Consider the following 25,064-nt stretch of genomic DNA (forward strand, 5'->3'; position numbering starts at 1 on the left):
AGCTCCATTTTTCAACTCGCTTTCTTAGGAGCTGGCCGCAAAAGCGCAGGATTGCTTCAGGCCCTATTCTGGTTCCGGGCGCAGGCTGAGCCTGTGGTTAATTCTTCTTCCTGATGGGAAAATAGAGTGAGCTGTGCCTGTCCCAACACCTAGAGCTAGTCTCTCATTGGTTCCCCCTCTTCCCGTTCATCCTCAGGACGAATTGCAACTTGTACGGAACAGGAGGGTAAAGGTGCTGATTCTCCAAGGAGGGAGATTGCTAGTAAAGCGGCTGGAATGGCGAACCCGAGCACAAGGAGATGAGAAATGAGGTGCGTTTTAGAAACGTTTCCCGATCACACGGTGTACCATCTTCTGGGTTTCTCATGCATGTTTTCGATGTAGGAAGATGCCCTTGAACCTGGAGATTTGGGACCCCTGGGATGAGTACCACGCAGTATTCCTTTAAAGGGTCTGCGTTTGCTCCCCCAACCTCACCAAACCTCTCAGCCCCTGAGTGTCCACCCTTATGTCTCAATCACCTGTGGGTCTAGGTATGGTCAATCCAGGTGGCATCACAGCCCTTGAACGAATTTTGTAAGAATTTCTCTCTCTTTCACTGTCTTTGTTTCACGGGTTTTTTAAAGTAAGTGATTTTTATAATGGGGTTTAGCTCCTTTTCACTGCTGTGTTTCTGCCGCTTTACACCCACTTGACTCACTTACAGAGAGATATCAATACATAGGTTTTAACATTCTTATTAGTCAGATATATTCTTGGGTGGTGAATAGGGGGTGTTGAGTCCAGTTCACTGAGCAAGGAGTAGGTCTTGTCTATTACATATTGGGTTTATGGAACGGTATCTGAGCTAATTTGAAACCCTTGTTTTATGCATCACCCCACCTCTCCGTTCCCGTTAAGCAGCCATAGTGTGTTTTCTAAACGTGTGACTCTATTCTGTTTTGTAATTCAGTTCAAGTGTAGCGGTTTTTCCATTCCCTCTATAAGTGATATCTTATGATAAGTGTCTTTTTCTGTGTGCCTTATTTCACTTAGAATCGTCGTAGCTAAATCCACTCATCATGCTGCTACTAGCCTTATGACGTTGATTTCATGGCTGAGTGATATTCCATTGTACATAAGGACCACAACTTCTTTATCCATTTTTCTCTTTCCTGTGATATTTAAGGTGTAAGGAAGTGGAGGTTCTTGTCAACAGGGCAGCCGTAAACTTTGGGGTGCCTGTGTCTTGCTGATTTTTAGTTTTCCCAATTTATACGCCCAGGAGTGGAAGTGCCCTATGCTCTGTAAGCTGAGTTTTTTAGATGTTTCAGGACACACCGTACACTTCTCCAGAGTGGCTGTTGGCAATTTACATCCCGCCCATCAGCGTAGCAAGGCTCCCGTTTCTCCATGGCCTGTCCTGCATTTCTGGTTTTGACACTTTATTCAGCATGGCCCTTTTGACCGATGGGAAGCGAGACTTCTTTGTAGCGCTGATTTGCCTTTCCAGGTTGCTTGGTTGGCCAAAAAGGGCGTATGCGTTTTTTCCTGAATATATTCAGGAAAAAACGCATACGCCCTTTTTGGCCAAGGGCATCATTGTCGAGGTTTCGCCGCTTTTCCTGTGCTTTAAAGGCGATTCGAATCTACCTCCTGAAATCTGTTTCCTGCAATTCTGCCTTGCTTTCAAATCCTCTTCGTTGCCTTCCCTCAAAATATTTGTGGCCGAGAGTTATCATTTTTAACTCTGCAGGTTTGTGAATTGCAGTGCCCCTGAGCTCCATTTTTCAACTCGCTTTCTTGAAGGCTGGCCGCAAAAGCGCAGGATTGCTTCAGGCCCTATTCTGGTTCCGGGCGCAGGCTGAGCCTGTGGTTAATTCTTCTTCCTGATGGGAAAATAGAGTGGCCTGTGTCTGTCCCAACACCTAGAGCTAGTCTCTCATTGGTTCCCCCTCTTCCCGTTCATCGTAAGGACAAATTGCAACCTGTACGGAACAGGAGGTTAGAGGTGCTGATTCTCCAAGGAGGGAGATTGCTAGTAAAGCGGCTGGAATGGCGAACCCGAGCACAAGGAGATGAGAAATGAAGAGCGTTTTAGAAACGTTTCCCGATCACACGGTGTACCATCTTCTGGGTTTCTCATGCATGTTTTCGATGTAGGAAGATGCCCTTGAACCTCGAGATTTGGGACCCCTGGGATGGGTACCACGCAGTATTTCTTTAAAGGGTCTGCGTTTTCTCTCCCAACCTCACCAAACCTCTCAGCCCCTGAGTGTCCACCCTTATGTCTGAATCAGCTGTGGGTCTAGATATGGTCAATCCAGGTGGCATCACAGCCCCTGAACGAATTTTGTAAGAATTTCTCTCTCTTTCACTGTCTTTGTTTCACGGGTTTTTTAAAGTAAGTGATTTTTATAATGGGGTTTAGCTCTTTTTCACTGCTGTGTTTCTGCCGCTTTACACCCACTTGACTCACTTACAGAGAGATATCAATACATAGGTTTTAACATTCTTACTAGTCAGATATATTCTTGAGCGGTGAATAGGGGGTGTTGAGTCCAGTTCACTGAGCAAGGAGTAGGTCTTGTCTATTACATATTGGGTTTATGGAACGGTATCTGAGCTAATTTGCAACCCTTGTTTTATGCATCACCCCACCTTTCCGTTCCCGTTAAGCAGCCATAGTGTGTTTTCTAAACGTGTGACTCTATTCTGTTTTGTAATTCAGTTCAAGTGTAGCGGTTTTTCCATTCCCTCTAAAAGTGATATCTTCTGATAAGTATCTTTTTCTGTGTGACTTATTTCACTTAGAATCGTCGTACCTAAATCCACTCATCATGCTGCTACTAGCCTTATGAGGTTGATTTCATGGCTGAGTGATATTCCATTGTACATAAGGACCACAACTTCTTTATCCATTTTTCTCTTTCCTGGGATATTTAAGGTGTAACGAAGTGGAGGTTCTTGTCAACAGAGCAGCCCTAAACTTTGGGATGCCTGTGTCTTGCTGATTTTTAGTTTTCCCAATTTATACGCCCATGAGTGGAAGTGCCCTATGCTCCGTAAGCTGAGTTTTTTAGATGTTTCAGGACACACCGTACACTTCTCCAGAGTGGCTGTTGGCAATTTACATCCCGCCCATCAGCGTAGCAAGGCTCCCGTTTCTCCATGGGCTGTCCTGCATTTCTGGTTTTGACACTTTATTCAGCATGGCCCTTTTGACCGATGGGAAGCGAGACTTCTTTGTAGCGCTGATTTGCCTTTCCAGGTTGCTTGGTTGGCCAAAAAGGGCGTATGCGTTTTTTCCTGAATATATTCAGGAAAAAACGCATACGCCCTTTTTGGCCAAGGGCATCATTGTCGAGGTTTCGCCGCTTTTCCTGTGCTTTAAAGGCGATTCGAATCTACCTCCTGAAATCTGTTTCCTGCAATTCTGCCTTGCTTTCAAATCCTCTTCGTTGCCTTCCCTCAAAATATTTGTGGCCGAGAGTTATCATTTTTACCTCTGCAGGTTTGTGAATTGCAGTGCCCCTGAGCTCCATTTTTCAACTCGCTTTCTTGGGAGCTGGCCGCAAAAGCGCAGGATTGCTTCAGGCCCTATTCTGGTTCCGGGCGCAGGCTGAGCCTGTGGGTAATTCTTCTTCCTGATGGGAAAATAGAGTGAGCTGTGCCGGTCCCAACACCTAGAGCTAGTCTCTCATTGGTTCCCCCTCTTCCCGTTCATCCTCAGGACAAATTGCAACCTGTACGGAACAGGAGGTTAAAGGTGCTGATTCTCCAAGGAGGGAGATTGCTAGTAAAGCGGCTGGAATGGCGAACCCGAGCACAAGGAGATGAGAAATTAGGTGCGTTTTAGAAACGTTTCCCGATCACACGGTGTACCATCTTCTGGGTTTCTCATGCATGTTTTCGATGTAGGAAGATGCCCTTGAACCTGGAGATTTGGGAACCCTGGGATGAGTACCACGCAGTACTCCTTTAAAGGGTCTGCGTTTGCTCCCCCAACCTCACCAAACCTCTCAGCCCCTGAGTGTCCACCCTTATGTCTCAATCAGCTGTGGGTCTAGATATGGTCAATCCAGGTGGCATCACAGCCCCTGAACGAATTTTGTAAGAATTTCTCTCTCTTTCACTGTCTTTGTTTCACGGGTTTTTTAAAGTAATTGATTTTTTTTTAAATATAAGCTAATTTTTTTTTAAGATTTCTTTAGTGATTGATTGATTGATTGATTGCTATGTTGGGTCTTCGTTTCTGTGCTAGGGCTTTCTCCAGTTGTGGCAAGTGGGGGCCACTCTTCATCGCGGTGAGCGGGCCTCTCACTATTGTGGCCTCTCTTGTGGCGGAGCACAGGCTCCAGACGCGCAGGCTCAGTAGTTGTGGCTCACGGGCCTAGTTGCTCCACGGCATGTGGGATCTTCCCAGACCAGGGCTCGAACCCGTGTTTCCTGCATTAGCAGGCAGATTCTCAACCACTGCGCAACCAGGGAAGCCCAGTAATTGATTTTTATAATGGGGTTTAGCTGCTTTTCACTGCTGTGTTTATGCCGCTTTACATCCACATGTCTCACTTACAGAGAGATATCAATACATAGGTTTTAACATTCTTACTACTCAGATATATTCTGGGGCGGTGAATAGGGGGTGTTGAGTCCAGTTCACTGAGCAAGGAGTAGGTCTTGTCTATTACATATTGGGTTTATGGAACGGTATCTGAGCTAATTTGAAACCCTTGTTTTATGCATCACGCCGCCTCTCCTTTCCCGTTAAGCAGCCATAGTGTGTTTTCTAAACGTGTGACTCCATTCTGTTTTGTAATTCAGTTCAAGTGTAGCGGTTTTTACATTCCCTCTATAAGTGATATCTTCTGATAAGTGTCTTTTTCTGTGTGACTTATTTCACTTAGAATCGTCGTACCTAAATCCACTCATCATGCTGCTACTAGCCTTATGAGGTTGATTTCATGGCTGAGTGATATTCCATTGTACATAAGGACCACAACTTCTTTATCCATTTTTCTCTTTCCTGGGATATTTAAGGTGTAACGAAGTGGAGGTTCTTGTCAACAGAGCAGCCCTAAACTTTGGGATGCCTGTGTCTTGCTGATTTTTAGTTTTCCCAATTTATACGCCCATGAGTGGAAGTGCCCTATGCTCTGTAAGCTGAGTTTTTTAGATGTTTCAGGACACACCGTACACTTCTCCAGAGTGGCTGTTGGCAATTTACATCCCGCCCATCAGCGTAGCAAGGCTCCCGTCTCTCCATGGCCTGTCCTGCATTTCTGGTTTTGACACTTTATTCAGCATGGCCCTTTTGACCGATGGGAAGCGAGACTTCTTTGTAGCGCTGATTTGCCTTTCCAGGTTGCTTGGTTGGCCAAAAAGGGCGTATGCGTTTTTTCCTGAATATATTCAGGAAAAAACGCATACGCCCTTTTTGGCCAAGGGCATCATTGTCGAGGTTTCGCCGCTTTTCCTGTGCTTTAAAGGCGATTCGAATCTACCTCCTGAAATCTGTTTCCTGCAATTCTGCCTTGCTTTCAAATCCTCTTCGTTGCCTTCCCTCAAAATATTTGTGGCCGAGAGTTATCATTTTTACCTCTGCAGGTTTGTGAATTGCAGTGCCCCTGAGCTCCATTTTTCAACTCGCTTTCTTGAAGGCTGGCCGCAAAAGCGCAGGATTGCTTCAGGCCCTATTCTGGTTCCGGGCGCAGGCTGAGCCTGTGGTTAATTCTTCTTCCTGATGGGAAAATAGAGTGGCCTGTGTCTGTCCCAACACCTAGAGCTAGTCTCTCATTGGTTCCCCCTCTTCCCGTTCATCGTCAGGACAAATTGCAACCTGTACGGAACAGGAGGTTAGAGGTGCTGATTCTCCAAGGAGGGAGATTGCTAGTAAAGCGGCTGGAATGGCGAACCCGAGCACAAGGAGATGAGAAATGAAGAGCGTTTTAGAAACGTTTCCCGATCACACGGTGTACCATCTTCTGGGTTTCTCATGCATGTTTTCGATGTAGGAAGATGCCCTTGAACCTCGAGATTTGGGACCCCTGGGATGGGTACCACGCAGTATTTCTTTAAAGGGTCTGCGTTTTCTCTCCCAACCTCACCAAACCTCTCAGCCCCTGAGTGTCCACCCTTATGTCTGAATCAGCTGTGGGTCTAGATATGGTCAATCCAGGTGGCATCACAGCCCCTGAACGAATTTTGTAAGAATTTCTCTCTCTTTCACTGTCTTTGTTTCACGGGTTTTTTAAAGTAAGTGATTTTTATAATGGGGTTTAGCTCCTTTTCACTGCTGTGTTTCTGCCGCTTTACACCCACTTGACTCACTTACAGTGAGATATCAATACATAGGTTTTAACATTCTTATTAGTCAGATATATTCTTGGGTGGTGAATAGGGGGTGTTGAGTCCAGTTCACTGAGCAAGGAGTAGGTCTTGTCTATTACATATTGGGTTTATGGAACGGTATCTGAGCTAATTTGAAACCCTTGTTTTATGCATCACCCCACCTCTCCGTTCCCGTTAAGCAGCCATAGTGTGTTTTCTAAACGTGTGACTCTATTCTGTTTTGTAATTCAGTTCAAGTGTAGCGGTTTTTCCATTCCCTCTATAAGTGATATCTTATGATAAGTGTCTTTTTCTGTGTGCCTTATTTCACTTAGAATCGTCGTAGCTAAATCCACTCATCATGCTGCTACTAGCCTTATGACGTTGATTTCATGGCTGAGTGATATTCCATTGTACATAAGGACCACAACTTCTTTATCCATTTTTCTCTTTCCTGGGATATTTAAGGTGTAACGAAGTGGAGGTTCTTGTCAACAGGGCAGCCGTAAACTTTGGGGTGCCTGTGTCTTGCTGATTTTTAGTTTTCCCAATTTATACGCCCAGGAGTGGAAGTGCCCTATGCTCTGTAAGCTGAGTTTTTTAGATGTTTCAGGACACACCGTACACTTCTCCAGAGTGGCTGTTGGCAATTTACATCCCGCCCATCAGCGTAGCAAGGCTCCCGTTTCTCCATGGCCTGTCCTGCATTTCTGGTTTTGACACTTTATTCAGCATGGCCCTTTTGACCGATGGGAAGCGAGACTTCTTTGTAGCGCTGATTTGCCTTTCCAGGTTGCTTGGTTGGCCAAAAAGGGCGTATGCGTTTTTTCCTGAATATATTCAGGAAAAAACGCATACGCCCTTTTTGGCCAAGGGCATCATTGTCGAGGTTTCGCCGCTTTTCCTGTGCTTTAAAGGCGATTAGAATCTACCTCCTGAAATCTGTTTCCTGCAATTCTGCCTTGCTTTCAAATCCTCTTCGTTGCCTTCCCTCAAAATATTTGTGGCCGAGAGTTATCATTTTTAACTCTGCAGGTTTGTGAATTGCAGTGCCCCTGAGCTCCATTTTTCAACTCGCTTTCTTGGGAGCTGGCCGCAAAAGCGCAGGATTGCTTCAGGCCCTATTCTGGTTCCGGGCGCAGGCTGAGCCTGTGGTTAATTCTTCTTCCTGATGGAAAATAGAGTGGCCTGTGTCTGTCCCAACACCTAGAGCTAGTCTCTCATTGGTTCCCCCTCTTCCCGTTCATCGTCAGGACAAATTGCAACCTGTACGGAACAGGAGGTTACAGGCGCTGATTCTCCAAGGAGGGAGATTGCTAGTAAAGCGGCTGGAATGGCGAACCCGAGCACAAGGAGATGAGAAATGAAGAGCGTTTTAGAAACGTTTCCCGATCACACGGTGTACCATCTTCTGGGTTTCTCATGCATGTTTTCGATGTAGGAAGATGCCCTTGAACCTCGAGATTTGGGACCCCTGGGATGGGTACCACGCAGTATTTCTTTAAAGGGTCTGCGTTTTCTCTCCCAACCTCACCAAACCTCTCAGCCCCTGAGTGTCCACCCTTATGTCTGAATCAGCTGTGGGTCTAGATATGGTCAATCCAGGTGGCATCACAGCCCCTGAACGAATTTTGTAAGAATTTCTCTCTCTTTCACTGTCTTTGTTTCACGGGTTTTTTAAAGTAAGTGATTTTTATAATGGGGTTTAGCTCCTTTTCACTGCTGTGTTTCTGCCGCTTTACACCCACTTGACTCACTTACAGTGAGATATCAATACATAGGTTTTAACATTCTTATTAGTCAGATATATTCTTGGGTGGTGAATAGGGGGTGTTGAGTCCAGTTCACTGAGCAAGGAGTAGGTCTTGTCTATTACATATTGGGTTTATGGAACGGTATCTGAGCTAATTTGAAACCCTTGTTTTATGCATCACCCCACCTCTCCGTTCCCGTTAAGCAGCCATAGTGTGTTTTCTAAACGTGTGACTCTATTCTGTTTTGTAATTCAGTTCAAGTGTAGCGGTTTTTCCATTCCCTCTATAAGTGATATCTTATGATAAGTGTCTTTTTCTGTGTGCCTTATTTCACTTAGAATCGTCGTAGCTAAATCCACTCATCATGCTGCTACTAGCCTTATGACGTTGATTTCATGGCTGAGTGATATTCCATTGTACATAAGGACCACAACTTCTTTATCCATTTTTCTCTTTCTTGGGATATTTAAGGTGAAATGAAGTGGAGGCTCTTGTCAACAGGGCAGCCCTAAACTTTGGGGTGCCTGTGTCTTGCTGATTTTTAGTTTTCCCAATTTATACGCCCAGGAGTGGAAGTGCCCTATGCTCTGTAAGCTGAGTTTTTTAGATGTTTCAGGACACACCGTACACTTCTCCAGAGTGGCTGTTGGCAATTTACATCCCGCCCATCAGCGTAGCAAGGCTCCCGTTTCTCCATGGCCTGTCCTGCATTTCTGGTTTTGACACTTTATTCAGCATGGCCCTTTTGACCGATGGGAAGCGAGACTACTTTGTAGCGCTGATTTGCCTTTCCAGGTTGCTTGGTTGGCCAAAAAGGGCGTATGCGTTTTTTCCTGAATATATTCAGGAAAAAACGCATACGCCCTTTTTGGCCAAGGGCATCATTGTCGAGGTTTCGCCGCTTTTCCTGTGCTTTAAAGGCGATTCGAATCTACCTCCTGAAATCTGTTTCCTGCAATTCTGCCTTGCTTTCAAATCCTCTTCGTTGCCTTCCCTCAAAATATTTGTGGCCGAGAGTTATCATTTTTAACTCTGCAGGTTTGTGAATTGCAGTGCCCCTGAGCTCCATTTTTCAACTCGCTTTCTTGGGAGCTGGCCGCAAAAGCGCAGGATTGCTTCAGGCCCTATTCTGGTTCCGGGCGCAGGCTGAGCCTGTGGTTAATTCTTCTTCCTGATGGGAAAATAGAGTGGCCTGTGTCTGTCCCAACACCTAGAGCTAGTCTCTCATTGGTTCCCCCTCTTCCCGTTCATCGTCAGGACAAATTGCAACCTGTACGGAACAGGAGGTTAGAGGTGCTGATTCTCCAAGGAGGGAGATTGCTAGTAAAGCGGCTGGAATGGCGAACCCGAGCACAAGGAGATGAGAAATGAAGAGCGTTTTAGAAACGTTTCCCGATCACACGGTGTACCATCTTCTGGGTTTCTCATGCATGTTTTCGATGTAGGAAGATGCCCTTGAACCTCGAGATTTGGGACCCCTGGGATGGGTACCACGCAGTATTTCTTTAAAGGGTCTGCGTTTTCTCTCCCAACCTCACCAAACCTCTCAGCCCCTGAGTGTCCACCCTTATGTCTGAATCAGCTGTGGGTCTAGATATGGTCAATCCAGGTGGCATCACAGCCCCTGAACGAATTTTGTAAGAATTTCTCTCTCTTTCACTGTCTTTGTTTCACGGGTTTTTTAAAGTAAGTGATTTTTATAATGGGGTTTAGCTCCTTTTCACTGCTGTGTTTCTGCCGCTTTACACCCACTTGACTCACTTACAGTGAGATATCAATACATAGGTTTTAACATTCTTATTAGTCAGATATATTCTTGGGTGGTGAATAGGGGGTGTTGAGTCCAGTTCACTGAGCAAGGAGTAGGTCTTGTCTATTACATATTGGGTTTATGGAACGGTATCTGAGCTAATTTGAAACCCTTGTTTTATGCATCACCCCACCTCTCCGTTCCCGTTAAGCAGCCATAGTGTGTTTTCTAAACGTGTGACTCTATTCTGTTTTGTAATTCAGTTCAAGTGTAGCGGTTTTTCCATTCCCTCTATAAGTGATATCTTATGATAAGTGTCTTTTTCTGTGTGCCTTATTTCACTTAGAATCGTCGTAGCTAAATCCACTCATCATGCTGCTACTAGCCTTATGACGTTGATTTCATGGCTGAGTGATATTCCATTGTACATAAGGACCACAACTTCTTTATCCATTTTTCTCTTTCCTGGGATATTTAAGGTGTAACGAAGTGGAGGTTCTTGTCAACAGAGCAGCCCTAAACTTTGGGGTGCCTGTGTCTTGCTGATTTTTAGTTTTCCCAATTTATACGCCCAGGAGTGGAAGTGCCCTATGCTCTGTAAGCTGAGTTTTTTAGATGTTTCAGGACACACCGTACACTTCTCCAGAGTGGCTGTTGGCAATTTACATCCCGCCCATCAGCGTAGCAAGGCTCCCGTTTCTCCATGGCCTGTCCTGCATTTCTGGTTTTGACACTTTATTCAGCATGGCCCTTTTGACCGATGGGAAGCGAGACTTCTTTGTAGCGCTGATTTGCCTTTCCAGGTTGCTTGGTTGGCCAAAAAGGGCGTATGCGTTTTTTCCTGAATATATTCAGGAAAAAACGCATACGCCCTTTTTGGCCAAGGGCATCATTGTCGAGGTTTCGCCGCTTTTCCTGTGCTTTAAAGGCGATTCGAATCTACCTCCTGAAATCTGTTTCCTGCAATTCTGCCTTGCTTTCAAATCCTCTTCGTTGCCTTCCCTCAAAATATTTGTGGCCGAGAGTTATCATTTTTAACTCTGCAGGTTTGTGAATTGCAGTGCCCCTGAGCTCCATTTTTCAACTCGCTTTCTTGAAGGCTGGCCGCAAAAGCGCAGGATTGCTTCAGGCCCTATTCTGGTTCCGGGCGCAGGCTGAGCCTGTGGTTAATTCTTCTTCCTGATGGGAAAATAGAGTGGCCTGTGTCTGTCCCAACACCTAGAGCTAGTCTCTCATTGGTTCCCCCTCTTCCCGTTCATCGTAAGGACAAATTGCAACCTGTACGGAACAGGAGGTTAGAGGTGCTGATTCTCCAAGGAGGGAGATTGCTAGTAAAGCGGCTGGAATGGCGAACCCGAGCACAAGGAGATGAGAAATGAAGAGCGTTTTAGAAACGTTTCCCGATCACACGGTGTACCATCTTCTGGGTTTCTCATGCATGTTTTCGATGTAGGAAGATGCCCTTGAACCTCGAGATTTGGGACCCCTGGGATGGGTACCACGCAGTATTTCTTTAAAGGGTCTGCGTTTTCTCTCCCAACCTCACCAAACCTCTCAGCCCCTGAGTGTCCACCCTTATGTCTGAATCAGCTGTGGGTCTAGATATGGTCAATCCAGGTGGCATCACAGCCCCTGAACGAATTTTGTAAGAATTTCTCTCTCTTTCACTGTCTTTGTTTCACGGGTTTTTTAAAGTAAGTGATTTTTATAATGGGGTTTAGCTCCTTTTCACTGCTGTGTTTCTGCCGCTTTACACCCACTTGACTCACTTACAGAGAGATATCAATACATAGGTTTTAACATTCTTATTAGTCAGATATATTCTTGGGTGGTGAATAGGGGGTGTTGAGTCCAGTTCACTGAGCAAGGAGTAGGTCTTGTCTATTACATATTGGGTTTATGGAACGGTATCTGAGCTAATTTGAAACCCTTGTTTTATGCATCACCCCACCTCTCCGTTCCCGTTAAGCAGCCATAGTGTGTTTTCTAAACGTGTGACTATTCTGTTTTGTAATTCAGTTCAACTGTAGCGGTTTTTCCATTCCCTCTATAAGTGATATCTTATGATAAGTGTCTTTTTCTGTGTGCCTTATTTCACTTAGAATCGTCGTAGCTAAATCCACTCATCATGCTGCTACTAGCCTTATGACGTTGATTTCATGGCTGAGTGATATTCCATTGTACATAAGGACCACAACTTCTTTATCCATTTTTCTCTTTCCTGGGATATTTAAGGTGTAACGAAGTGGAGGTTCTTGTCAACAGGGCAGCCCTAAACTTTGGGGTGCCTGTGTCTTGCTGATTTTTAGTTTTCCCAATTTATACGCCCACGAGTGGAAGTGCCCTATGCTCTGTAAGCTGAGTTTTTTAGATGTTTCAGGACACACCGTACACTTCTCCAGAGTGGCTGTTGGCAATTTACATCCCGCCCATCAGCGTAGCAAGGCTCCCGTTTCTCCATGGCCTGTCCTGCATTTCTGGTTTTGACACTTTATTCAGCATGGCCCTTTTGACCGATGGGAAGCGAGACTTCTTTGTAGCGCTGATTTGCCTTTCCAGGTTGCTTGGTTGGCCAAAAAGGGCATATGCGTTTTTTCCTGAATATATTCAGGAAAAAACGCATACGCCCTTTTTGGCCAAGGGCATCATTGTCGAGGTTTCGCCGCTTTTCCTGTGCTTTAAAGGCGATTCGAATCTACCTCCTGAAATCTGTTTCCTGCAATTCTAACTTGCTTTCAAATCCTCTTCGTTGCCTTCCCTCAAAATATTTGTGGCCGAGAGTTATCATTTTTAACTCTGCAGGTTTGTGAATTGCAGTGCCCCTGAGCTCCATTTTTCAACTCGCTTTCTTAGGAGCTGGCCGCAAAAGCGCAGGATTGCTTCAGGCCCTATTCTGGTTCCGGGCGCAGGCTGAGCCTGTGGTTAATTCTTCTTCCTGAGGGGAAAATAGAGTGAGCTGTGCCTGTCCCAACACCTAGAGCTAGTCTCTCATTGGTTCCCCCTCTTCCCCTTCATCCTCAGGACGAATTGCAACTTGTACGGAACAGGAGGGTAAAGGTGCTGATTCTCCAAGGAGGGAGATTGCTAGTAAAGCGGCTGGAATGGCGAACCCGAGCACAAGGAGATGAGAAATGAGGTGCGTTTTAGAAACGTTTCCCGATCACACGGTGTACCATCTTCTGGGTTTCTCATGCATGTTTTCGATGTAGGAAGATGCCCTTGAACCTGGAGATTTGGGACCCCTGGGATGAGTACCACGCAGTATTCCTTTAAAGGTTCTGCGTTTGCTCCCCCAACCTCACCAAACCTCTCAGCCCCTGAGTGTCCACCCTTATGTCTCAATCACCTGTGGGTCTAGGTATGGTCAATCCAGGTGGCATCACAGCCCTTGAACGAATTTTGTAAGAATTTCTCTCTCTTTCACTGTCTTTGTTTCACGGGTTTTTTAAAGTAAGTGATTTTTATAATGGGGTTTAGCTCCTTTTCACTGCTGTGTTTCTGCCGCTTTACACCCACTTGACTCACTTACAGAGAGATATCAATACATAGGTTTTAACATTCTTATTAGTCAGATATATTCTTGGGTGGTGAATAGGGGGTGTTGAGTCCAGTTCACTGAGCAAGGAGTAGGTCTTGTCTATTACATATTGGGTTTATGGAACGGTATCTGAGCTAATTTGAAACCCTTGTTTTATGCATCACCCCACCTCTCCGTTCCCGTTAAGCAGCCATAGTGTGTTTTCTAAACGTGTGACTCTATTCTGTTTTGTAATTCAGTTCAAGTGTAGCGGTTTTTCCATTCCCTCTATAAGTGATATCTTATGATAAGTGTCTTTTTCTGTGTGCCTTATTTCACTTAGAATCGTCGTAGCTAAATCCACTCATCATGCTGCTACTAGCCTTATGACGTTGATTTCATGGCTGAGTGATATTCCATTGTACATAAGGACCACAACTTCTTTATCCATTTTTCTCTTTCCTGGGATATTTAAGGTGTAAGGAAGTGGAGGTTCTTGTCAACAGGGCAGCCGTAAACTTTGGGGTGCCTGTGTCTTGCTGATTTTTAGTTTTCCCAATTTATACGCCCATGAGTGGAAGTGCCCTATGCTCTGTAAGCTGAGTTTTTTAGATGTTTCAGGACACACCGTACACTTCTCCAGAGTGGCTGTTGGCAATTTACATCCCGCCCATCAGCGTAGCAAGGCTCCCGTTTCTCCATGGCCTGTCCTGCATTTCTGGTTTTGACACTTTATTCAGCATGGCCCTTTTGACCGATGGGAAGCGAGACTTCTTTGTAGCGCTGATTTGCCTTTCCAGGTTGCTTGGTTGGCCAAAAAGGGCGTATGCGTTTTTTCCGGAATATATTCAGGAAAAAACGCATACGCCCTTTTTGGCCAAGGGCATCATTGTCGAGGTTTCGCCGCTTTTCCTGTGCTTTAAAGGCGATTCGAATCTACCTCCTGAAATCTGTTTCCTGCAATTCTGCCTTGCTTTCAAATCCTCTTCGTTGCCTTCCCTCAAAATATTTGTGGCCGAGAGTTATCATTTTTAACTCTGCAGGTTTGTGAATTGCAGTGCCCCTGAGCTCCATTTTTCAACTCGCTTTCTTGGGAGCTGGCCGCAAAAGCGCAGGATTGCTTCAGGCCCTATTCTGGTTCGGGGCGCAGGCTGAGCCTGTGGTTAATTCTTCTTCCTGATGGGAAAATAGAGTGAGCTGTGCCTGTCCCAACACCTAGAGCTAGTCTCTCATTGGATCCCCCTCTTCCCGTTCATCGTCAGGACAAATTGCAACCTGTACGGAACAGGAGGTTAGAGGTGCTGATTCTCCAAGGAGGGAGATTGCTAGTAAAGCGGCTGGAATGGCGAACCCGAGCACAAGGAGATGAGAAATGAAGAGCGTTTTAGAAACGTTTCCCGATCACACGGTGTACCATCTTCTGGGTTTCTCATGCATGTTTTCGATGTAGGAAGATGCCCTTGAACCTCGAGATTTGGGACCCCTGGGATGGGTACCACGCAGTATTTCTTTAAAGGGTCTGCGTTTTCTCTCCCAACCTCACCAAACCTCTCAGCCCCTGAGTGTCCACCCTTATGTCTGAATCAGCTGTGGGTCTAGATATGGTCAATCCAGGTGGCATCACAGCCCCTGAACGAATTTTGTAAGAATTTCTCTCTCTTTCACTGTCTTTGTTTCACGGGTTTTTTAAAGTAAGTGATTTTTATAATGGGGTTTAGCTCCTTTTCACTGCTGTGTTTCTGCCGCTTTACACCCACTTGACTCACTTACAGTGAGATATCAATACATAGGTTTTAACATTCTTATTAGTCAGATATATTCTTGGGTGGTGAATAGGGGGTGTTGAGTCCAGTTCACTGAGCAAGGAGTAGGTCTTGTCTATTACATATTGGGTTTATGGAACGGTATCTGAGCTAATTTGAAACCCTTGTTTTATGCATCACCCCACCTCTCCGTTCCCGTTAAGCAGCCATAGTGTGTTTTCTAAACGTGTGACTCTATTCTGTTTTGTAATTCAGTTCAAGTGTAGCGGTTTTTCCATTCCCTCTATAAGTGATATCTTATGATAAGTGTCTTTTTCTGTGTGCCTTATTTCACTTAGAATCGTCGTAGCTAAATCCACTCATCATGCTGCTACTAGCCTTATGACGTTGATTTCATGGCTGAGTGATATTCCATTGTACATAAGGACCACAACTTCTTTATCCATTTTTCTCTTTCCTGGGATATTTAAGGTGTAACGAAGTGGAGGTTCTTGTCAACAGGGCAGCCCTAAACTTTGGGGTGCCTGTGTCTTGCTGATTTTTAGTTTTCCCAATTTATACGCCCAGGAGTGGAAGTGCCCTATGCTCTGTAAGCTGAGTTTTTTAGATGTTTCAGGACACACCGTACACTTCTCCAGAGTGGCTGTTGGCAATTTACATCCCGCCCATCAGCGTAGCAAGGCTCCCGTTTCTCCATGGCCTGTCCTGCATTTCTGGTTTTGACACTTTATTCAGCATGGCCCTTTTGACCGATGGGAAGCGAGACTTCTTTGTAGCGCTGATTTGCCTTTCCAGGTTGCTTGGTTGGCCAAAAAGGGCGTATGCGTTTTTTCCTGAATATATTCAGGAAAAAACGCATACGCCCTTTTTGGCCAAGGGCATCATTGTCGAGGTTTCGCCGCTTTTCCTGTGCTTTAAAGGCGATTCGAATCTACCTCCTGAAATCTGTTTCCTGCAATTCTGCCTTGCTTTCAAATCCTCTTCGTTGCCTTCCCTCAAAATATTTGTGGCCGAGAGTTATCATTTTTAACTCTGCAGGTTTGTGAATTGCAGTGCCCCTGAGCTCCATTTTTCAACTCGCTTTCTTGGGAGCTGGCCGCAAAAGCGCAGGATTGCTTCAGGCCCTATTCTGGTTCCGGGCGCAGGCTGAGCCTGTGGTTAATTCTTCTTCCTGATGGGAAAATAGAGTGGCCTGTGTCTGTCCCAACACCTAGAGCTAGTCTCTCATTGGTTCCCCCTCTTCCCGTTCATCGTCAGGACAAATTGCAACCTGTACGGAACAGGAGGTTAAAGGTGCTGATTCTCCAAGGAGGGAGATTGCTAGTAAAGCGGCTGGAATGGCGAACCCGAGCACAAGGAGATGAGAAATGAGGTGCGTTTCAGAAACGTTTCCCGATCACACGGTGTACCATCTTCTGGGTTTCTCATGCATGTTTTCGATGTAGGAAGATGCCCTTGAACCTGGAGATTTGGGACCCCTGGGATGAGTACCACGCAGTATTCCTTTAAAGGGTCTGCGTTTGCTCCCCCAACCTCACCAAACCTCTCAGCCCCTGAGTGTCCACCCTTATGTCTCAATCAGCTGTGGGTCTAGATATGGTTAATCCAGGTGGCATCACAGCCCCTGAACGAATTTTGTAAGAATTTCTCTCTCTTTCACTGTCTTTGTTTCACGGGTTTTTTAAAGTAATTGATTTTTTTTAAATATAAGCTAATTTTTTTTTAAGATTTCTTTAGTGATTGATTGATTGATTGATTGCTATGTTGGGTCTTCGTTTCTGTGCTAGGGCTTTCTCCAGTTGTGGCAAGTGGGGGCCACTCTTCATCGCGGTGCGCGGGCCTCTCACTATTGTGGCCTCTCTTGTGGCGGAGCACAGGCTCCAGACGCGCAGGCTCAGTAGTTGTGGCTCACGGGCCTAGTTGCTCCACGGCATGTGGGATCTTCCCAGACCAGGGCTCGAACCCGTGTTTCCTGCATTAGCAGGCAGATTCTCAACCACTGCGCAACCAGGGAAGCCCAGTAATTGATTTTTATAATGGGGTTTAGCTGCTTTTCACTGCTGTGTTTATGCCGCTTTACATCCACGTGTCTCACTTACAGAGAGATATCAGTACATAGGTTTTAAGATTCTTACTAGTCAGATATATTCTACGGCGGTGAATAGGGGATGTTGAGTCCAGTTCACTGAGCAAGGAGTAGGTCTTGTCTATTACATATTGGGTTTATGGAACGGAATCTGAGCTAATTTCAAACCCTTGTTTTATGCATCACCCCACCTCTCCTTTCCCGTTAAGCAGCCATAGTGTGTGTTCTAAACGTGTGACTCTGTTCTGTTTTGTAATTCAGTTCAAGTGTAGCGGTTTTTACATTCCCTCTAAAAGTGATATCTTAGGATCAGTGTCTTTTTCTGTGTGCCTTATTTCACTTAGAATCGTCGTAGCTAAATCCACTCATCATGCTGCTACTAGCCTTATGACGTTGATTTCATGGCTGAGTGATATTCCATTGTACATAAGGACCACAACTTCTTTATCCATTTTTCTCTTTCCTGGGATATTTAAGGTGAAATGAAGTGGAGGCTCTTGTCAATAGGGCAGCCCTAAACTTTGGGGTGCCTGTGTCTTGCTGATTTTTAGTTTTCCCAATTTATACGCCCATGAGTGGAAGTGCCCTATGCTCTGTAAGCTGAGTTTTTTAGATGTTTCAGGACACACCGTACACTTCTCCAGAGTGGCTGTTGGCAATTTACATCCCACCCATCAGCGTAGCAAGGCTCCCGTTTCTCCATGGCCTGTCCTGCATTTCTGGTTTTGATACTTCATTCAGCATGGCCCTTTTGACCGATGGGAAGCGAGACTTCTTTGTAGCGCTGATTTGCCTTTCCAGGTTGCTTGGTTGGCCAAAAAGGGCGTATGCGTTTTTTCCTGAATATATTCAGGAAAAAACGCATACGCCCTTTTTGGCCAAGGGCATCATTGTCGAGGTTTCGCCGCTTTTCCTGTGCTTTAAAGGCGATTCGAATTTACCTCCTGAAATCTGTTTCCTGCAATTCTGCCTTGCTTTCAAATCCTCTTCGTTGCCTTCCCTCAAAATATTTGTGGCCGAGAGTTATCATTTATAACTCTGCAGGTTTGTGAATTGCAGTGCCCCTGAGCTCCATTTTTCAACTCGCTTTCTTGGGAGCTGGCCGCAAAACCGCAGGATTGCTTCAGGCCCTATTCTGGTTCCGGGCGCAGGCTGAGCCTGTGGTTAATTCTTCTTCCTGATGGGAAAATAGAGTGGCCTGTGTCTGTCCCAACACCTAGAGCTAGTCTCTCATTGGTTCCCCCTCTTCCCGTTCATCGTCAGGACAAATTGCAACCTGTACGGAACAGGAGGTTAGAGGTGCTGATTCTCCAAGGAGGGAGATTGCTAGTAAAGCGGCTGGAATGGCGAACCCGAGCACAAGGAGATGAGAAATGAAGAGCGTTTTAGAAACGTTTCCCGATCACACGGTGTACCATCTTCTGGGTTTCTCATGCATGTTTTCGATGTAGGAAGATGCCCTTGAACCTCGAGATTTGGGACCCCTGGGATGGGTACCACGCAGTATTTCTTTAAAGGATCTGCGTTTTCTCTCCCAACCTCACCAAACCTCTCAGCCCCTGAGTGTCCACCCTTATGTCTGAATCAGCTGTGGGTCTAGATATGGTCAATCCAGGTGGCATCACAGCCCCTGAACGAATTTTGTAAGAATTTCTCTCTCTTTCACTGTCTTTGTTTCACGGGTTTTTTAAAGTAAGTGATTTTTATAATGGGGTTTAGCTCCTTTTCACTGCTGTGTTTCTGCCGCTTTACACCCACTTGACTCACTTACAGTGAGATATCAATACATAGGTTTTAACATTCTTATTAGTCAGATATATTCTTGGGTGGTGAATAGGGGGTGTTGAGTCCAGTTCACTGAGCAAGGAGTAGGTCTTGTCTATTACATATTGGGTTTATGGAACGGTATCTGAGCTAATTTGAAACCCTTGTTTTATGCATCACCCCACCTCTCCGTTCCCGTTAAGCAGCCATAGTGTGTTTTCTAAACGTGTGACTCTATTCTGTTTTGTAATTCAGTTCAAGTGTAGCGGTTTTTCCATTCCCTCTATAAGTGATATCTTATGATAAGTGTCTTTTTCTGTGTGCCTTATTTCACTTAGAATCGTCGTAGCTAAATCCACTCATCATGCTGCTACTAGCCTTATGACGTTGATTTCATGGCTGAGTGATATTCCATTGTACATAAGGACCACAACTTCTTTATCCATTTTTCTCTTTCCTGGGATATTTAAGGTGAAATGAAGTGGAGGCTCTTGTCAACAGGGCAGCCCTAAACTTTGGGGTGCCTGTGTCTTGCTGATTTTTAGTTTTCCCAATTTATACGCCCAGGAGTGGAAGTGCCCTATGCTCTGTAAGCTGAGTTTTTTAGATGTTTCAGGACACACCGTACACTTCTCCAGAGTGGCTGTTGGCAATTTACATCCCGCCCATCAGCGTAGCAAGGCTCCCGTTTCTCCATGGCCTGTCCTGCATTTCTGGTTTTGACACTTTATTCAGCATGGCCCTTTTGACCGATGGGAAGCGAGACTTCTTTGTAGCGCTGATTTGCCTTTCCAGGTTGCTTGGTTGGCCAAAAAGGGCGTATGCGTTTTTTCCTGAATATATTCAGGAAAAAACGCATACGCCCTTTTTGGCCAAGGGCATCATTGTCGAGGTTTCGCCGCTTTTCCTGTGCTTTAAAGGCGATTCGAATCTACCTCCTGAAATCTGTTTCCTGCAATTCTGCCTTGCTTTCAAATCCTCTTCGTTGCCTTCCCTCAAAATATTTGTGGCCGAGAGTTATCATTTTTAACTCTGCAGGTTTGTGAATTGCAGTGCCCCTGAGCTCCATTTTTCAACTCGCTTTCTTGAAGGCTGGCCGCAAAAGCGCAGGATTGCTTCAGGCCCTATTCTGGTTCCGGGCGCAGGCTGAGCCTGTGGTTAATTCTTCTTCCTGATGGGAAAATAGAGTGGCCTGTGTCTGTCCCAACACCTAGAGCTAGTCTCTCATTGGTTCCCCCTCTTCCCGTTCATCGTCAGGACAAATTGCAACCTGTACGGAACAGGAGGTTAGAGGTGCTGATTCTCCAAGGAGGGAGATTGCTAGTAAAGCGGCTGGAATGGCGAACCCGAGCACAAGGAGATGAGAAATGAAGAGCGTTTTAGAAACGTTTCCCGATCACACGGTGTACCATCTTCTGGGTTTCTCATGCATGTTTTCGATGTAGGAAGATGCCCTTGAACCTCGAGATTTGGCACCCCTGGGATGGGTACCACGCAGTATTTCTTTAAAGGGTCTGCGTTTTCTCTCCCAACCTCACCAAACCTCTCAGCCCCTGAGTGTTCACGCTTATGTCTGAATCAGCTGTGGGTCTAGATATGGTCAATCCAGGTGGCATCACAGCCCCTGAACGAATTTTGTAAGAATTTCTGTCTCCTTCACTGTCTTTGTTTCACGGGTTTTTTAAAGTAAGTGATTTTTATAATGGGGTTTAGCTCCTTTTCACTGCTGTGTTTCTGCCGCTTTACACCCACTTGACTCACTTACAGAGAGATATCAATACATAGGTTTTAACATTCTTATTAGTCAGATATATTCTTGGGTGGTGAATAGGGGGTGTTGAGTCCAGTTCACTGAGCAAGGAGTAGGTCTTGTCTATTACATATTGGGTTTATGGAACGGTATCTGAGCTAATTTGAAACCCTTGTTTTATGCATCACCCCACCTCTCCGTTCCCGTTAAGCAGCCATAGTGTGTTTTCTAAACGTGTGACTCTATTCTGTTTTGTAATTCAGTTCAAGTGTAGCGGTTTTTCCATTCCCTCTATAAGTGATATCTTATGATAAGTGTCTTTTTCTGTGTGCCTTATTTCACTTAGAATCGTCGTAGCTAAATCCACTCATCATGCTGCTACTAGCCTTATGACGTTGATTTCATGGCTGAGTGATATTCCATTGTACATAAGGACCACAACTTCTTTATCCATTTTTCTCTTTCCTGGGATATTTAAGGTGTAACGAAGTGGAGGTTCTTGTCAACAGGGCAGCCCTAAACTTTGGGGTGCCTGTGTCTTGCTGATTTTTAGTTTTCCCAATTTATACGCCCAGGAGTGGAAGTGCCCTATGCTCTGTAAGCTGAGTTTTTTAGATGTTTCAGGACACACCGTACACTTCTCGAGAGTGGCTGTTGGCAATTTACATCCCGCCCATCAGCGTAGCAAGGCTCCCGTTTCTCCATGGCCTGTCCTGCATTTCTGGTTTTGACACTTTATTCAGCATGGCCCATTTGACCGATGGGAAGCGAGACTTCTTTGTAGCGCTGATTTGCCTTTCCAGGTTGCTTGGTTGGCCAAAAAGGGCGTATGCGTTTTTTCCTGAATATATTCAGGAAAAAACGCATACGCCCTTTTTGGCCAAGGGCATCATTGTCGAGGTTTCGCCGCTTTTCCTGTGCTTTAAAGGCGATTCGAATCTACCTCCTGAAATCTGTTTCCTGCACTTCTGCCTTGCTTTCAAATCCTCTTCGTTGCCTTCCCTCAAAATATTTGTGGCCGAGAGTTATCATTTTTAACTCTGCAGGTTTGTGAATTGCAGTGCCCCTGAGCTCCATTTTTCAACTCGCTTTCTTGGGAGCTGGCCGCAAAAGCGCAGGATTGCTTCAGGCCCTATTCTGGTTCCGGGCGCAGGCTGAGCCTGTGGTTAATTCTTCTTCCTGATGGGAAAATAGAGTGAGCTCTGCCTGTCCCAACACCTAGAGCTAGTCTCTCATTGGTTCCCCCTCTTCCCGTTCATCGTCAGGACAAATTGCAACCTGTACGGAACAGGAGGTTAGAGGTGCTGATTCTCCAAGGAGGGAGATTGCTAGTAAAGCGGCTGGAATGGCGAACCCGAGCACAAGGAGATGAGAAATGAGGTGCGTTTTAGAAACCTTTCCCGATCACACGGTGTACCATCTTCTGGGTTTCTCATGCATGTTTTCGATGTAGGAAGATGCCCTTGAACGTGGAGATTTGGGACCCCTGGGATGAGTACCACGCAGTATTCCTTTAAAGGGTCTTCGTTTGCTCCCCCAACCTCACCAAACCTCTCAGCCCCTGAGTGTCCACCCTTATGTCTCAATCAGCTGTGGGTCTAGATATGGTTAATCCAGGTGGCATCACAGCCCCTGAACGAATTTTGTAAGAATTTCTCTCTCTTTCACTGTCTTTGTTTCACGGGTTTTTTAAAGTAATTGATTTTTTTTAAATATAAGCTAATTTTTTTTTAAGATTTCTTTAGTGATTGATTGATTGATTGATTGCTATGTTGGGTCTTCGTTTCTGTGCTAGGGCTTTCTCCAGTTGTGGCAAGTGGGGGCCACTCTTCATCGCGGTGCGCGGGCCTCTCACTATTGTGGCCTCTCTTGTGGCGGAGCACAGGCTCCAGACGCGCAGGCTCAGTAGTTGTGGCTCACGGGCCTAGTTGCTCCACGGCATGTGGGATCTTCCCAGACCAGGGCTCGAACCCGTGTTTCCTGCATTAGCAGGCAGATTCTCAACCACTGCGCAACCAGGGAAGCCCAGTAATTGATTTTTATAATGGGGTTTAGCTGCTTTTCACTGCTGTGTTTATGCCGCTTTACATCCACGTGTCTCACTTACAGAGAGATATCAGTACATAGGTTTTAAGATTCTTACTAGTCAGATATATTCTACGGCGGTGAATAGGGGATGTTGAGTCCAGTTCACTGAGCAAGGAGTAGGTCTTGTCTATTACATATTGGGTTTATGGAACGGAATCTGAGCTAATTTCAAACCCTTGTTTTATGCATCACCCCACCTCTCCTTTCCCGTTAAGCAGCCATAGTGTGTGTTCTAAACGTGTGACTCTGTTCTGTTTTGTAATTCAGTTCAAGTGTAGCGGTTTTTACATTCCCTCTAAAAGTGATATCTTAGGATCAGTGTCTTTTTCTGTGTGCCTTATTTCACTTAGAATCGTCGTAGCTAAATCCACTCATCATGCTGCTACTAGCCTTATGACGTTGATTTCATGGCTGAGTGATATTCCATTGTACATAAGGACCACAACTTCTTTATCCATTTTTCTCTTTCCTGGGATATTTAAGGTGAAATGAAGTGGAGGCTCTTGTCAATAGGGCAACCCTAAACTTTGGGGTGCCTGTGTCTTGCTGATTTTTAGTTTTCCCAATTTATACGCCCATGAGTGGAAGTGCCCTATGCTCTGTAAGCTGAGTTTTTTAGATGTTTCAGGACACACCGTACACTTCTCCAGAGTGGCTGTTGGCAATTTACATCCCGCCCATCAGCGTAGCAAGGCTCCCGTTTCTCCATGGCCTGTCCTGCATTTCTGGTTTTGATACTTCATTCAGCATGGCCCTTTTGACCGATGGGAAGCGAGACTACTTTGTAGCGCTGATTTGCCTTTCCAGGTTGCTTGGTTGGCCAAAAAGGGCGTATGCGTTTTTTCCTGAATATATTCAGGAAAAAACGCATACGCCCTTTTTGGCCAAGGGCATCATTGTCGAGGTTTCGCCGCTTTTCCTGTGCTTTAAAGGCGATTCGAATCTACCTCCTGAAATCTGTTTCCTGCAATTCTGCCTTGCTTTCAAATCCTCTTCGTTGCCTTCCCTCAAAATATTTGTGGCCGAGAGTTATCATTTATAACTCTGCAGGTTTGTGAATTGCAGTGCCCCTGAGCTCCATTTTTCAACTCGCTTTCTTGGGAGCTGGCCGCAAAACCGCAGGATTGCTTCAGGCCCTATTCTGGTTCCGGGCGCAGGCTGAGCCTGTGGTTAATTCTTCTTCCTGATGGGAAAATAGAGTGGCCTGTGTCTGTCCCAACACCTAGAGCTAGTCTCTCATTGGTTCCCCCTCTTCCCGTTCATCGTCAGGACAAATTGCAACCTGTACGGAACAGGAGGTTAGAGGTGCTGATTCTCCAAGGAGGGAGATTGCTAGTAAAGCGGCTGGAATGGCGAACCCGAGCACAAGGAGATGAGAAATGAAGAGCGTTTTAGAAACGTTTCCCGATCACACGGTGTACCATCTTCTGGGTTTCTCATGCATGTTTTCGATGTAGGAAGATGCCCTTGAACCTCGAGATTTGGGACCCCTGGGATGGGTACCACGCAGTATTTCTTTAAAGGGTCTGCGTTTTCTCTCCCAACCTCACCAAACCTCTCAGCCCCTGAGTGTCCACCCTTATGTCTGAATCAGCTGTGGGTCTAGATATGGTCAATCCAGGTGGCATCACAGCCCCTGAACGAATTTTGTAAGAATTTCTCTCTCTTTCACTGTCTTTGTTTCACGGGTTTTTTAAAGTAAGTGATTTTTATAATGGGGTTTAGCTCCTTTTCACTGCTGTGTTTCTGCCGCTTTACACCCACTTGACTCACTTACAGTGAGATATCAATACATAGGTTTTAACATTCTTATTAGTCAGATATATTCTTGGGTGGTGAATAGGGGGTGTTGAGTCCAGTTCACTGAGCAAGGAGTAGGTCTTGTCTATTACATATTGGGTTTATGGAACGGTATCTGAGCTAATTTGAAACCCTTGTTTTATGCATCACCCCACCTCTCCGTTCCCGTTAAGCAGCCATAGTGTGTTTTCTAAACGTGTGACTCTATTCTGTTTTGTAATTCAGTTCAAGTGTAGCGGTTTTTCCATTCCCTCTATAAGTGATATCTTATGATAAGTGTCTTTTTCTGTGTGCCTTATTTCACTTAGAATCGTCGTAGCTAAATCCACTCATCATGCTGCTACTAGCCTTATGACGTTGATTTCATGGCTGAGTGATATTCCATTGTACATAAGGACCACAACTTCTTTATCCATTTTTCTCTTTCCTGGGATATTTAAGGTGTAACGAAGTGGAGGTTCTTGTCAACAGGGCAGCCCTAAA

Source organism: Balaenoptera acutorostrata, chromosome 7 (genome assembly GCF_949987535.1).
Source record: "Balaenoptera acutorostrata chromosome 7, mBalAcu1.1, whole genome shotgun sequence".
NCBI classification, from domain to species: Eukaryota; Metazoa; Chordata; class Mammalia; order Artiodactyla; family Balaenopteridae; genus Balaenoptera; species Balaenoptera acutorostrata.